This window comes from Globicephala melas, chromosome 4 (assembly GCF_963455315.2).
Source record: "Globicephala melas chromosome 4, mGloMel1.2, whole genome shotgun sequence".
Taxonomy (NCBI): Eukaryota; Metazoa; Chordata; class Mammalia; order Artiodactyla; family Delphinidae; genus Globicephala; species Globicephala melas.
In genome coordinates, this window is record NC_083317.1 from 119,108,841 (window position 1) to 119,124,140 (window position 15,300).

Genomic DNA, 15,300 nt, shown 5'->3' on the forward strand with positions numbered 1-15,300 from the left:
TATTTAACATATTACACCTCTCACACATATGTATTTAAATTTTAAAAAGAGAACTTCCAAGAAAGAACAATGTCAAACACAAAAGTGTGAATCATAAAAGTTGGCTTTCATTAATCACTTAGGACGATAATTTCAAGTGAAAATCTTTTGACTTTCCTTGTTATAGCACGTATGAGAAGACATAGTCTCGTTACACATAAATCTAGATCACAAAAGTCAAAGTTAACAGTAAGAAACAGGGAAGGAAAGGTATTGAGGTTAGGGAAAAAGCTAAGAGTATCTGTGCTCAATCTATAACAAACATCTCTTGAACTTTTAGTTTGTATCAAGCACTGAAATGTACTGGGGTTTCAATAGACAAAACAATGTACTCTCATAGAAGTTTACAATCTGGTAGTAAGCAGAATTAATTTTTAAAACAGGGAAAGTACTAATGTAATTATAGGAGATACACAAGTTTACACACTTCTGTCACTTTCTGACTGTGTGAAGTTCAGCAAGTTATTTAACCTCTGTGCTTATGTTTCCTCCTATATAAAAAGGAATTAATTGCACCTACCTCATAGAAATGTCATGAAGATGAAATGAGGTAATATTTATAAAGTGTTTAAAACAAGGCTTGGCACATTGACATTTACAGAGAACATTTAATCAGTCTAAAATATATAGTTTAACATTTTGGAAATTGGGCTCTTAGAATCAGTGGTGTCTTATACTCACTTACCTAAGGTGTGAGAGTTGGCATTGTTTTGGACCTGGCTGTCTATTTTTGTGGCTTGATTTCATGTCCATTTGAGGAAGAAATAAAAGTTTTGATTGTATCAGAAAACCTTAATTTGAAACCTTCTGGTGACATCAGTAAAGTGCCTATGCAAATCTTCCAATGAAGGAGAAACTTGGAGCAAACTTGTAGAAGAAAGCCAGTGATTTGGAGTTTGGAGCAAAATTTTATGAAGCACTGCACCCCCAATGCTTCTGATGCCTTAAAAGAGAATTGACCAATATCACATGGATATTGACATCTCCGAATTGAAAAGGAATTGCAAGTTGAATTCTGAATGTGAGTATTTTAGGAATATCTTTATTTCATTTCAAAAAAATTTTTATATATGCACAAGAGGAATATATGGTAAAAAATAGGTCTATTTCTGAAAGAGCTCTTTCAATAAAAGAAAAATAAAAATTCTGAATCCTATGAAACATTGTGTCATAGTTTAATTAGCATCATATTTTCCTTTCAAGTGATACCACATAAAATAAGATGTATCTTACCATCAGCAGTGTCTTAGTTTCAATGAAATATGGTAGGTATTTGTTAAATAAATGAAATACTGGGATGAGAACATAAAAGGGAAAATGGACCTTCTTAAGGATGAATTAGTCTTTGGGATAAGATCTGAAGAAGGGGTAGGTGTTGAGGGGGTGGACAGGAGGAAGAGTGTCCTAGGCAGAGGGAACAGTATGTGCAAAGATACTGTGGCCAGAGGGAACATGGCACTCAGAAAGGATTAACTAAGAAGACAGTGGTCACATCACAACCCCATTTCAACCCATTTTCAAGATTTAGTTTCCTTTCAGTTGGAAGCAGACTCTTCCTTTACGCATATTGAAAACATATCCAATTTCCAGAACTCTGATCCTGGTTTGGAAATTAATATCTTTCCTTTGTGTCACATCTCATTTTTATTTTTAATTGAAAGGGGAAATCTACACTCGTTGACAAGAAAGATAATTTAGCTGTTTTAATGTCTGAACATGAGAGTTTATTATATGATTTTGTAATGATAGCTTTTACAAAATTGAATAAATATTATTTGATTATGACAAATAATGTAATGAATCCAACTACAAAATAAGAAAACTGATTGAATCACTGTACAACACAAGTTAAATCATAATGAAATAATATGAGTTTAATTTGAGTGTAATAACCCATTTCATCTTTATATTTTTTCTTTCTTTTTAATATAGTAAGCTAATTACCTTTTTAAAACCTTTACATAATAACATTTATAAGGGCTAGAAAAGTATTCTTCTCTATGAACTCCAAAACCACTTATGATAGAAATATATATTTAGGAGAAATAAAATAAATTGTGGATGAGGAATTATTTTAATGTGTTCCACTGTAATGTTAAAAAGGGTAGTGTTTATTCTTTCTATTTTCAGATTTCTGAGCCATCATTTTAATAATTTTTATTTTAATAATTTTTAATCTTATGTTCTTCCTTTTTCCTTCTTAATTTCTCTAGTGATTTCAAAAGTAAATAGCTTATTTTAATTATCCTAGACTTTTCATTTGCAATTTTAAAACACAGATCAGTCTCCAATTATATTATCACAAGTTACAGTAGTGGTTGATTTCTCCTTGTTATAAGATGAGGACATTTTATTATATTTCACTGCTGCCTTTCTAACTTTTGAATTTTGGTTCATATTAACTAGTATTTTCACCCAGATTACTTTTTTCCACTGGTAAAATTTTTTCCCCAGAAGTACTTTACCTTTATCATAAAGTTCTATTAGAATTCCCATTACAAACTTGACCTTCTTCAGTCTTTTGACTTTTCAAACAAACAAAACATAAAGATGATAACAGATAATGCATAACTAGACTACCAAGCATTTTCTAATTTTTTGCAGTATTCCCTGGTGAAAAAAATGACTACTTATTTCAAACCATTTGTCTTTATCATGTTTTCCATTATCTTGTTCCAGATCTGATTAACCTGTTGGTGCTGCTCATAGAGGCCTTTGGGATTTATTTGTGGTACTTTTTAGTAAAACACAAGAAAAGATAGCAAAAGGAGCAAATAACAATTGATAGTTTTGATGTCAACAAGAATTTAAATCACAGACTACATTTTGTTTTAATAACATATTTTATCATGGAAAAGATCAACTTCAAGAAAGTTGGTCAGGCAGGTTTTGTCCTAAATAACTTCAGTAATTAAAATAAATCAAAAATTTGTAGATGTAATGTCATCATCCTGCCAATTGGCAAGTCTCACCAAAAAGAAATCTGAACTTGAGGACATTCAATGAAGTTTTGGTTCCATGAGCCCTCGTCACCTCACTAGTGTTGCTGTAATATTTCCTATGTTGAATATAGATTCACTTTATACCAATCTCACTTAAGAAAGATCAACTATGTTCTTTTTGGCTTTCTTTCTGTCACCTTTAATAAGGTGCTTTTTCTTAACTAACCAATATGGAACTATCCTAATAGCCAAAGACCCCTGATTATTCTTATTAATTTTATTTCAGAGAATGTATTTTCCTCTTCAAGAATAATTTTTAACACTTGATTTTTATTTTAGAATTATATTTGCTTTGGAATTACATCCTTTTATAGCCCAACCTTCCTATTCTTTATTTTGATTTATTTCTGGTTCAACTGCAATGTACTTTTCATCAACTTTTTTCATTGAGTAACATAGTGACAAACTTTCTAAGCTCATATATTGATAAGGTTATCTTTCAATTAATGTCTCATGTGACTGCAAACTTAGAGTACACAATTTTGAGGCACACCATTTTCTTCACCAACAATTGTGTAGACATTGCCAAATCTTCTGGAGTTTTGGTTAGAGGAGGCATTTGAGGCCAATTTGATCTGTGATCTCCATTAAGGCAAATTTTCATTTCATTCTGGTGTCTATAGGATGTTTTTCTATGCATTAAATTAAAAATATTTAACCAGGGTAACCCTTCTCCAGGATTGTAAAAAGTTAGGTTAACTCAAGAGCTCTGTGTGCTGTACTGTTTATTTATATCATTAATCTATGACACTGAAATATAGCTACCCTCTTACTAGTCTCCCTGCTTCGCTAGGCTTTATCTCCTGAGCCACAATGACAGTGTCATTTTTGTGCTGTATCTCAAGTATGCTGCAGAGTACTTGATACAACATAGCTCTGAATAAATATTTGTTAAGGGCATGAGTAAGCAAGTGCATGAAATCTCCCTTCAAATTCCAGAAAACTACAAAATTCCTCTAACTTAACTTCAGTGCAAGTCAACAGATAAACATAAGTAGGAATGAGAATTAAATTAAAATTTTTTTAATTTGAGAAAAATTAAAATACTGTGACAATACTAAAATATTGTGCCAAATAACACATTGAATATCAACTATTATAATTGAATTCCATTTACCTGTGTTGCATCTGTTGATTCTTTCATGGATGTTAACTTCATTATGTGGTTGGCGATTTTTGATGGTATGATTATTTCTAGAGGGCATTGTCTTCCCTGGGAGTACCCTGTTTTTTAGATGTAAGCATACACATGATTTTTAAGTTTGCCTCTGAGAGGGGCAAATTTTACTCTCAAAACACTGAGAATAAAAATTCTAATCTCCTAGCTGTATGTGGGCGGACTTGGGTTCCAATTTCTCCCAAGTCACTCTCCGCACTCCCAGAGCTGTGGGCAGATGGAAAATTTCCATGCCATATTTCAGGAGAATAAGCAGAGTATGCCTCCTGTTTCTTGAGTTTATATGGAGTCTTCATGCCTTTCGAGACATGAAGGGACTCTTCTTGCAACCTTATTTGGGCATCATAATCCATGATCCAACCCCATAAAATTTAAATCTATGTTGGAAAAGCCTAGGCCCACCTTGACTTCAACACTGCATTGACTTTGTATTCTTGGTACATTAATAGCATCTGACAAATTTCATTTATTTTTTCTTTGAGTTCGGCTGTATAATATTTAATAGCTTTCATTTACACAGCATTCCGATGTATTTTGAACAGACGTTCACTATTGATTCGAATATTCATCTTTATATTTCCAGTGCCTTCTCAAGTCTGTGGGCCATAGTTGCTCCTCAATTGTCTTCTGGATTAATTATTTAATATGTGAATAAGGCAGACATGAATGTCCTAAGAGTGGATGTTCATTCGAAGAATGAAGAATAAACATCAAAAGGGCCTATCTTATATGATAGGGGAAAAAAATAATAGGAAGGAATTGTGGGAAATATGAGAGTATTAAAAAAAAGCAGACAGCTGAGTACTAAGGAATAACTTCTGTGATTTGCAAAATTTGCCTGAGACCTTACTTCTATGAGGAAATAAAACAAAAATCACCCTTATGACCCTAGGAGCCTAGTTTAGCTATGTTGACATTTTACTTATTTATTATATTAAATTTCTGTAGCTCTTCATGAAATACACACTATAAAAATTCTGCCAAAAATGAAGGAAGATGTCATTAAAATAAATAATGAAAAACACCATCTAATGCAAATTTCTGGTAGAAAATTCCTTTCCATGATACCCCCAGCTTGACAAATTTGGATCATACTGCAGATGTATAATTTTGGGGGCAGTAATGTCAGTCTTCTCCCAAACAGAAACTATGTGTTTACTGCTTTCCAGATGTACAACTCCCTCTGGTTAATTCCTACAAAAATGGTTTTCATTGTTCCAAAAAAAAAAAAAACAATTTGAACAAGTTTCTTTGTGTCTTTATTGTTTCATTTGATAAAAGGCAGTTTATCTATCCAGCATATGGATTGCCTTGTCAGAGTACCTTGTGGCAGCCTAGCTTTCTTTATTTCTTCTTTTTATCTGCATTTGCTAAATTTAATATGAATGCTAGGATAATCCTTGCTAGGAAAGTGGATTATAAAGATAAAAGAAAGAAGCACTAAGTTCGTTCCCCAACCAGCTCCAAATGTGCCTTTATGCCTATAATATCCTATAAACACCAGGGCAATTGCGCCAGCTGCTCTTGACTCTCGGAGGGCATGATATTTCCTCTCATTCTGGCACCAGCCACCGCCCCAAAGGAAAGAAACTCTCACAAGCCAAAAGTAGACAGGCAGAGCTTTCGCCAGAGCTATAGATAAACTCTAGGACCTGATAGCTCTCTGCTGACAGTGAATTCCTATAAAAATAAAAAAGTAAAATATAAAAAGACACTATCTAGACATAAAAACAGGCTTTTGGATATTTTTTCATTATATTCTTCTGATATTTCAAAAGTGTGATATCCGGGGCTCTTGGTAAAGATGCATTAAATGTGATTGAGGCAAAGAAAAAGATTTAACTCTCTGAATGGACTGGTTAATAGATAGATAGCTTACTCACTTCCACCAGTACAGCCCATTTCTTTTGTGTTATTACATTTTGTAGAGCTAAAAACAATGTATTGGCTTATGTTAAAGCCAGAAACATCATACAGGTACCATAAAATATGAGGTGCACATCCTCCTTTATTTAATGGTTTTGTTTCATTCTATCAAATGGTGAGATTGGACCTTTTCTCAGTCTTAAAACAAACACAGAACAAAAATATACTCCCAAGAAAGACTGGGAAGTGCTGTCCTGAGCATCATTATACCAACACTCAAACACTGGTCACAAATTACTATGTTACTGTCTGATATTAAAAAAAAAAATACCAAACAAAAACAGGAGTACATCATCCCAATCTTGATGAGATACTAGATAATGATTGCCCAAGGGGTGTCCATATATCACGGTAATACTTCATCTTTTCATACATATTCCATTCAACTCTACTAAATTCCCATCACACTCCCACCTTCTTCTACAGTGGAAAGAATGAGCATGACTATGTGCCTGTGAAGGGCAGAAAATCCTCAACCATTGAATCTCCATCCAATACAATAAGAACACATGTTTCCACCTATCAACCTCTCTAAAACAGACAGAAGAAGCTCCAGGAAAATTTTCAGGAGAAAACCTAGATTCAAATCTCAGCACTAACACTTATGAGATTTGATGCTTGTTATTTAATATTTTTTGACCTTTGTTTCTTCATCTGGAAAAGGAGTACAATACCCTCTGTCATTTCTTCCTTCGTTTTTTTTGTTTGTTTGTTTGTTTTTTTGTCTCAGTAGGGTGAGATAATGTGTGTGAAAACCTTTCGGAGATTGTTTACAGAAGTGAGATTTTCCTATTTTTGGAAGGTTCACATACGGCATATACAGCTGACACTTAGAACTTCCTATGTGCCAGATACTGTTTTAAATAAGCTAAGTATTAAACTTATTTAATGCTCACAACAACCATTAGGTAGAGATGATTTTTTATCCCCATTTGACAGATCAGTAAACTGAGACACTGAGAGACCAAGTAGCTCATCCATGTTGTTAATCCTTCTGCTATTCTGAAGTTTTATGGATGCCACTGATTGAACTGGTACCATTCTTATGCTATGAGAAGAGTACACTCGTGTCTAAACTGGTTTAGCTCTACCATTCTGAGATGTAGTACGAAAGTATAGTACAAGCAAATCCTAAGATAAATTTAGAATGGAGACACCACATGGGAACAATGGAGTCTAACCATGCAGGGACAAAGGTTAATGATAGTGACCTGCTCCTGAATGGTCCATAACTGCATATGATTAGACCCTTCCGTCATCATCATTTTGTTAGCATTATCATCAGAGTCCATATAGGCAACAATAGGAATAAAGCGCGCAAAGAAGAATTTGGAAAAACCTACTCTACTACATCCTATTGGTGAGAGTAGGATAAGATAAAAATACTACTACATAAATTGTCTAAGCAGGGGAAGGCTGGAAATAGGAAGAAATAAGTGTTATTAAATTGCTCATGTAGTCTGGAAAGAGGGCTTAAAAATGCATTAGAGTCATTCTATCCATTATGTACTGTTTGACGAGAATACCGAGTCCTTAGGAGCCGACAATAAATAGTAATGGCACCAACAGCACTTTTATGGGAAAGGCAGAAATCTGGATGCATTCATGGGGTGTATCATGGGGTATATGTTTCTCTCTTGGGCTATTTTCTCTTTTTTTCTGGCTCTTTTTCTTAGAGGCTCTATTGTTGCTTTTCACTTAACAGTTAATTACAAAACACTGGTTTTCAGGATTTATGTCAGTTTCCAAAGGAACGGATGACTATTTTTTGGGGGGTGTGGTGCTTAGATACCCCATCTGTTATCTATTGCTGAATAACAAATGGCACCAAAGCTTAATGGCTTAAAAGAACAACTTTAATATCTCACAGTTTCTGTGGGTCCGGAATCTGGGTATACTTAGCTGGGGACCTGTGGCTCAAGGCTTCTCACAAGATTGTAATCAAGGTGTTAGCCAAGGCTTCAGTCATTTCAAGGCTCAACTAGGGCAAGATCTGCATCCAAGGTCACTCCCATGGTTGTTGGCAAGATTTACTTCTTTGTGGGCTGTTGGGCTGAGAGCCTTAGCTCCTCGCTCGCTACCAGCTACCAGCTGCCTTCAGTTCCTTGACACATGACCTCTTCCTATTGAAGCTCCAACATGACAGCCAACTTTCCAGGAAACAGCTTGGATGTGTGGGTCTTCTAGATTAAGGCCTCCACTCATGAGATATAGAGGCAAGGTAGTTTAAGGTATTGGTAAAATAAGAGGTTAAGGTAAATACAGTGGCAGACAATGGCTGAACTCCAGTGTAAGGAAGGCTTTTGGAAACCAGAAGGTCTGGGAACTGCGAGTCCACATGTTTGGTGACTCCTTCAGGTAAATATTGAAGTCATTATAATTGCTGGCAGTAGCTGGAGTGCACAGAAAGATTGTGAGATCAAAGGAAAGGGTCAGAAATTTAAGACAGGGAAACAATGTAACAGGGGAAGCAAAGAGACTCCCTGATCTCACTGGGGTTCTATAATACCTGGAGTGTGAGAGATTAAGCTGCCTCTGCTTGGTGAACTGAAAGAGCAGTGGTGACCTCTAGAGAGGGCCCGGGCTTTTGGTCAAGGAGATGGAAGGCTATATTCACTGAGTTTGTTGTGGATATAGAGGAGATTCTTTACCATAAAGTTGTAACTCCAGAATTTCCCAAATAAGTGGCCAACTTGATAAAAAAAATTATAGTAAATCTCCCTCCTTCCATGCTTTGTTCCCTCAGTAAATATGTGTATGTATCTCATAGGCCCCAGTAAAGTCTCCATATACTCCTTTTAATTTCAGGCTTTGTTTTCTGGGGAATCCAATCTATGATGAAAGGAAATGGAAAACTACATTTTTATCCAAAAGGTAAATACATGTGTGTGTGCATACACACACACACACACAACACACACACACACACACACTATATATATATATATATATATATATATATTTGTGTATATAACATGTCAGTAAGTACTAACAAATGCTTATCAAGCTAAAAAGATTTACGATATGAATTATCCTGTTTCTAGTAATCACCACCACTACCACCATCCTCATCAGTCTCTCCTTCTGAGACCCTCAGGAAGTAAACAGTTCATACAATTTAATTCTGGGGTGCTAGCAAGTGAAGCCAAGGCCAGACTGAAGATGGAAATGAGAATGTTCATATTCACACAATCGACATTGATTCATTAAGGTGATGAAATGTTTCTTTCCCTTTAAATTTGTATGTTCTGTTCAGAAGTTCCCAAGGTTACTAGAAGTCTTTTAAGGTATCTCAATATTCTCTAAATAAAAATTGGGAACATTTTTTTAGTAATGAAAATTCAACATTAAATAGATAATTTATAATCAGAGAAAAAATTGAGCTCAGAATATGTATTAGTTTCCCAGGGATGCTGTAAAAAAATTCCACAAACTGGGCTGCTTATAACAACAACAAAAAATGTCCTCTCTCACAATTCTGGAAGAAAGGAGTCTTTTCCAAGTAACGTCACATGCACAGGTAACAGCAGGTAGGAATTCAACAGAGGCTTTTTAGGGAACGTAATTCAACTCATACCAAGTATTATCAAATAATTCTTGGGATTTCAACACCAATTTCCACAAAGCAAAGCATGTACTAAAAGAAGAGGTGAGGTAACGTAATAAACCTTGGATATTTCTTATTCAGGTATACTGCCAAATCTCATGACCTTGGAGCAGTCACTTAAAAAAAGTTATTTCCTCAACCCCAATTAAGCTGGTTCTTTTTCATGATGTTGCCCAGCTTTGAACTGTGATGTATACTCCCTTTTCAGAAAGTGTTGTACAGTTAATGACTGAATGCATATGGACGAATTTAGATTAGACATATCCTTAGCCGTGGTGATATTTTTGCTTTGCACTGCCGTTCACACTTCTAGGGTTGAAAACACTGTAGGGGGCTGAGTAACCAAGGAAAACAGAGAAAAGGAGCAATACATCAGAGTTGTTTTCCCACTTCAAATGACTTGATTCTGAGCTTTCCCACCAGCTCAAGGTCCTCAGAAGTAGAATGCTGAGCATCCAAACAACTTGCAAATGCGCACTGTGAAACAATATGCAAACGCCTCCCTACCGTAAACATCACTGGGAAGAAAGAAAAGGGAGTTTTTCCATATTGGCAAGTGACTTTGTACAAAGGAAGTGTGAAAGCAAAGACATTTTTTTCCCCCTGGCCTTCATCATTGTATATGTGTGCTGTCATGTAGACTGGCTCTCAGGTCCAAAATATAAGTCCCTCTGAGTAGGGCTGCTAAATACACAAAGTACAGAAGGCGAGGTGCATTTAAAATCTTTTTATGTGGTCAATATACGTTTATGTGGTCATATTAGTTTATTGTAAAATAAAAAAAGAAGCTACCACTTTTCATTATTTTTTAAATAATCTGTGAGCAATAATTCCTGAGGAAATATGAATACGGGCTTAGTTCATTTACTCTACAAAAAAAGTAAGGCCCAAATTTGGATGTCCTCATCCTTAACCCTGTTTTTCCTCTTTAAGAATAACTTTTTCCTACTTTCTTTATTAATGAGTTATTTTTCTTTTTGAAATTTTGACCTAATTTCAGTGTCATGAGGCTATCCTTAGGACTTAATATGTGAATATGTGAGTCAATTCCTGTTGTGTTTTTCTTTACCATGTTTTCATCACCATAGTTTTTCTCCAGACCTCAGTTAATTCACAAATGGATCAGACGCAGGCATTTTCTCACAGGCGTCCTTAACCCCACTTCTTCCATCTCAGTCCATTTGGTCAGACAGCATTGTCACAAACTATGCAATTAAGTCATACTGAACTTTATGCTATTTCTCAACTGACTTTCTTCTTCCAGTACACAAGACAAGACTCATTCTCCCATTGGCTTTAAATCCTACCACAGTACCTCAACACTCCTCCTAATGAATGAATTATTTTTGGTTCATGCATGTTTAGCTGCAAGAACACTTATTTGTTCCTCAATGGCACTGTCAGGAACACTTTCCTCAAACAATTTCTGAACCTGAAAATGAAAATCCTTTCAAGATCATTCCTCTGTATACAACTTTGCCTGTATGATCTTAGCTTCAGTTTCTTTACTGTAAAATGAATAATTATTCCATCTATGAGTTTATGTCTTTTGTGGTCTTTTAAACTTGGCACAAGCTTTATTTGCTAAATGCTATTTTAAATTAATCTTATGAAAACTCAATAAGAAATTCTATTCTGTATAAAGAATAGACTGTTTCATCTCATAATTTATAATCGGCCTCAAATCTTTCAAGTAAAAAAGAATATAAAAATACATGTAATAAATAAAAATACAGACTTTTCCAAAAGCAAATGTCTCGAGTACCTTTGCATAAGTTCTGTGTGCTCAGTTGCCACTGGCGTGTTTCTAAGGGGAAACTATTCAATTTAAATTTCAAATTAAAACAAGTCAGTGATTTTTGCTAGTAATAATTGATGAGTGATGGACTATTTTATTTTTAAAGAGCCAAAAGGAGAATAATCATCTGATTAGAGAGCATCTTGACAAGAATGTTGGTGGTACGCTGCAATGTGCAAAAAAAGAAAACCTAGACAATTAGTTTTTCTTTTCCTTTCATGGCTACGTGATAAAGATAAATCATGCAATCTTAGCCCAGAGGATACAAGGGAAAAGGTCCTGATCTTTTGGCCGATGAGGAGCTGTATAAGGCTAAAAATATAATAAATAAATTAAAATTCAATGGAGACGATACATTATTATCATAATGGTTTGAATAAATACTTAAAATACATATGCGTGATACAGAGACCTTTTCAGCAGCTAAATGCAAAATGATATTTTTACTTCAAGATAACCTAAGACTAGAAAGCCAGTCCAAAGATGAATTAGTGTTAATATAGGATTAAGGGTAATAAACATCCAGTTCATACTGGGAATATGAGTTAGGTCTGATTAAAGCTAATAAAAAAGAAGGAACAAAAAGTATTCAATTTCAGATATTTGCTATAAAGAGAAGAGCTCCTGCTATATAAGAATTATCTACTTAGATTGTAACATTGCTTAGGTTCAATTATTAATATGACAATAATAATAAAGAGTGGGTGATTTATTAATTTGCATCTCAGCTATATCTCTAATTAACTCAAGTTTTATTATTCAGATAGTGTGGTACTGACCATCCAAGATAGTAAACTTCAATTTATTCATTCATTCAAAAAATCATATTGATTCTTATGCTGTCAGAACTGAATTTTGAAAGATGAAGAAATAAATGAAATAGTTGACCCTTGAACAGCATGGGTTTGAATTGTGTGAGTCCACTAATACAACTGGGCAGGACCCTATTGGGGGGGTCCTTACCAGGACAGCCCCCCCCCCCGCCACAATGTCCTCTGTCAGTCTCTTGTTTATAGAAAAGCTTTAGTTTCCCAGGTCTCCTTTGAGTCACAAAAGGCTTAAGAGTTAATAATTGGAATAATGTGAACATGTAGTAACCAAAGATAGCAGTTGGACCACGAGAACTGGTAACGATTTAAACAATAGATTAGTCATATAGTAGAGTCACAGAATCTTTAGTTCCTCCCTGAAGGACACAGAGAGTTGTTTTACAGATACTAAAACCCCCACCAGTAGGAAGAAGCTAACTGCATGATGACCACGAACACATAGCTCCCAGACTGGATAGAACCTGAGGACTGTTGATGTTAACCCCTGTAATATCACCCTGTTACTTCACTATCAACCAATCAGAGAATTGTGCATGAGCTGATTACATACCCTGCAACTCTCTTCCTCAGCTTGTCTTTAAAAATTCCCTGAAATCCATCAGGGAGCATTAGCTACCAGGACTCCTTGCTTGGCCTGGCAGTAAACTCAGTCCTTTCCTTCACCTAAACCTGGAGTCAGGAGATGGCTTTGCTGTGCATGGGAGAGCAGACCCAAGTTTGTTTTTGTAACACTAATACACAGCCTTTTTTCAACAAATACCACAGTATTATAAAATCAGAGGTTGGCTGAATCTGTGGATACAGAACTACAGATACAGAGGGTCAACTATAAAGTTACATGCAGATCTTCAATTGCACAGGGATTGGTGCCCCTAACCCATGAATTGTTCAGGGGTCAACTGTACTTATCTATTAATGTGTATGACATTCTGGTAGCAATTACAGGGATATGTGCCCATATGAAATCTTCCAATTTACTAAATCCATGGTGTTATGGGCTGAATTGTGTTCCCCCACAAATCCATATGCTGAAACACTAACTCCCAGTACCTCAGAATGTGACTATTTGGATATGGGACCTTTACTAAAAAGTGATTAAGTTAAAATAAGGCCATTAGAGGGGGCCCTAATCCAATCCATGTGGTTGCCAGAGGGGGGATGGGATGGGTGGAGGAGAGAAATAGGTGAGGGAGAAAAGAGGGACAAACTTTCAGTTACAAAACAAATGAATCAAAGATATGAAATGTACAGTGTGGGGATATAATCAATAATTATGCAATATATTTGCATGGTGACAGATGGTAACTAGACTTATCATGGTGATCATTTTGAAATGTATAGAAATATCAAATCACTACATTGTGTAACAGGAACCAACACAGTGTTGTAGGTCAATTGCACTTCAAAATCAAACAAACAAAACAAACTCATAGAGAAAGAGATGAGATATGTGGTTACCAGGGCTGGAGGGTGGGGAGAGGGGAATTGGATGAAGACAGTCAAAAGGTACAAACTTCCAGTTCTAAGATAAAAATAAGTATTAAGATGTAATGTACAGCATAAGAAATTAATCAATGCTGCTGTACATTATATACAAAAGTTAAGAGAGTAAATCCTAAGAGTTCTCATCACAAGGAAAAAAATATATTTTTTTCTATTTCTTTAATTTTGTATCTATACGAGGCAATGGATATTCACTAAACTTACTGTGATAATCATTAACAACATATATAAATCAAATCATTATGCTGTACACCTTAAACTTATACAGTGCTCTATGTCAATTATACCTCAATAAAACTGGAAAGAAAAAAAAGTAGTTAAAATGAAGCCATTAGAGTGGGCCCTAATCCAATTTGCCTGGTGTTCTTAGGAGAAGAGGAAATGTGGACACACAAGGGAAACCAGGGATGCATGATCACAGAGAAAAGACTATGAGGACATGGTGAGAGGACAGCCATCTCTGCCAAGGAGAGAGGCCTCAAAAGAAACCAAACATGCTGACACCTTGACCTTGGACTTTCTGTCTCGAGAACTGTGAGAAAATTAATTTCTGTTGTTTCAGCCACCCAGTCTGTAGTGTTTTGTTATGGCAGCCCTAGAGAGTAACACACATGGGTAAAACCTTAAAACACTACACAGGAGTTGCTTCAGAAACCTTTCCATTTGTAACACTGCATCGCTATGGTTTAGCTCCAGGAAATGACTGCATGGAAAGATATCTGCTCATTTACCTTTGTTTCAGCTCTTCTGGTGACCCATTATCCTACCATAAGGATACGCTACCAGGGAAGGTCCTCCCACCCTGGCTTACCTCTTATCTATCTCTCTGGAAGGCAGCTATGCTCACCTCTATATCACCAACGCGGCCCTGTTCTATCTTTCTTGACACCAGTTTTCTCTCCACAAGTTTGATTCTCTAGGCATCACATAGCATCTCACTGTGCAGCCAAACTTCTATAGATATCACTTTTGAGAACTAATCTTGCTGAACTTCAAATGGCCCCAGTGAGCTACCTATCTACCAGCTGCTTTGTGTTGCCCACGGCCAGGCCTGGGGTGAGGTGGCCCTGCACTGGCAGGATCCTGGGAGTGAGTGGCTCCTGAGATTTTTCCACCTCTCAACCACCGCACTCTGAATTCCAGCCCTGGTGGTGCCAGACCCCTCCTGACCATTCCTTGGCCCGGGTCCTTGGCCTTCCTTCAGAGCATATACAATTTGGTTGTAGGTAAACAGGGTATATTTACAGGAGATTTATCTATCTATCTATCCATCTATCCATCTATATATATATATATTATATATATAAATATATGCCTTGAAAATAAGTGCTAAATCAATGGTATCACTGAGTTCTTCAGGAACTTCGGACAGTTTTCCTTGCCTTGATGCTATAAAAATAGCTTCATAACTTGAGGAG

General features: G+C 35.8%; 1 long non-coding RNA gene across 3 annotated transcripts in view; it reads right to left on the reverse strand.

Moving 5' to 3' along the window:
* The window catches only part of LOC132597272 (uncharacterized), a 399,384-nt gene that overhangs the window by 243,583 nt on the left and 140,501 nt on the right, over positions 1-15,300 (reverse strand). The gene's annotated exons all lie outside the window — the stretch shown is intronic.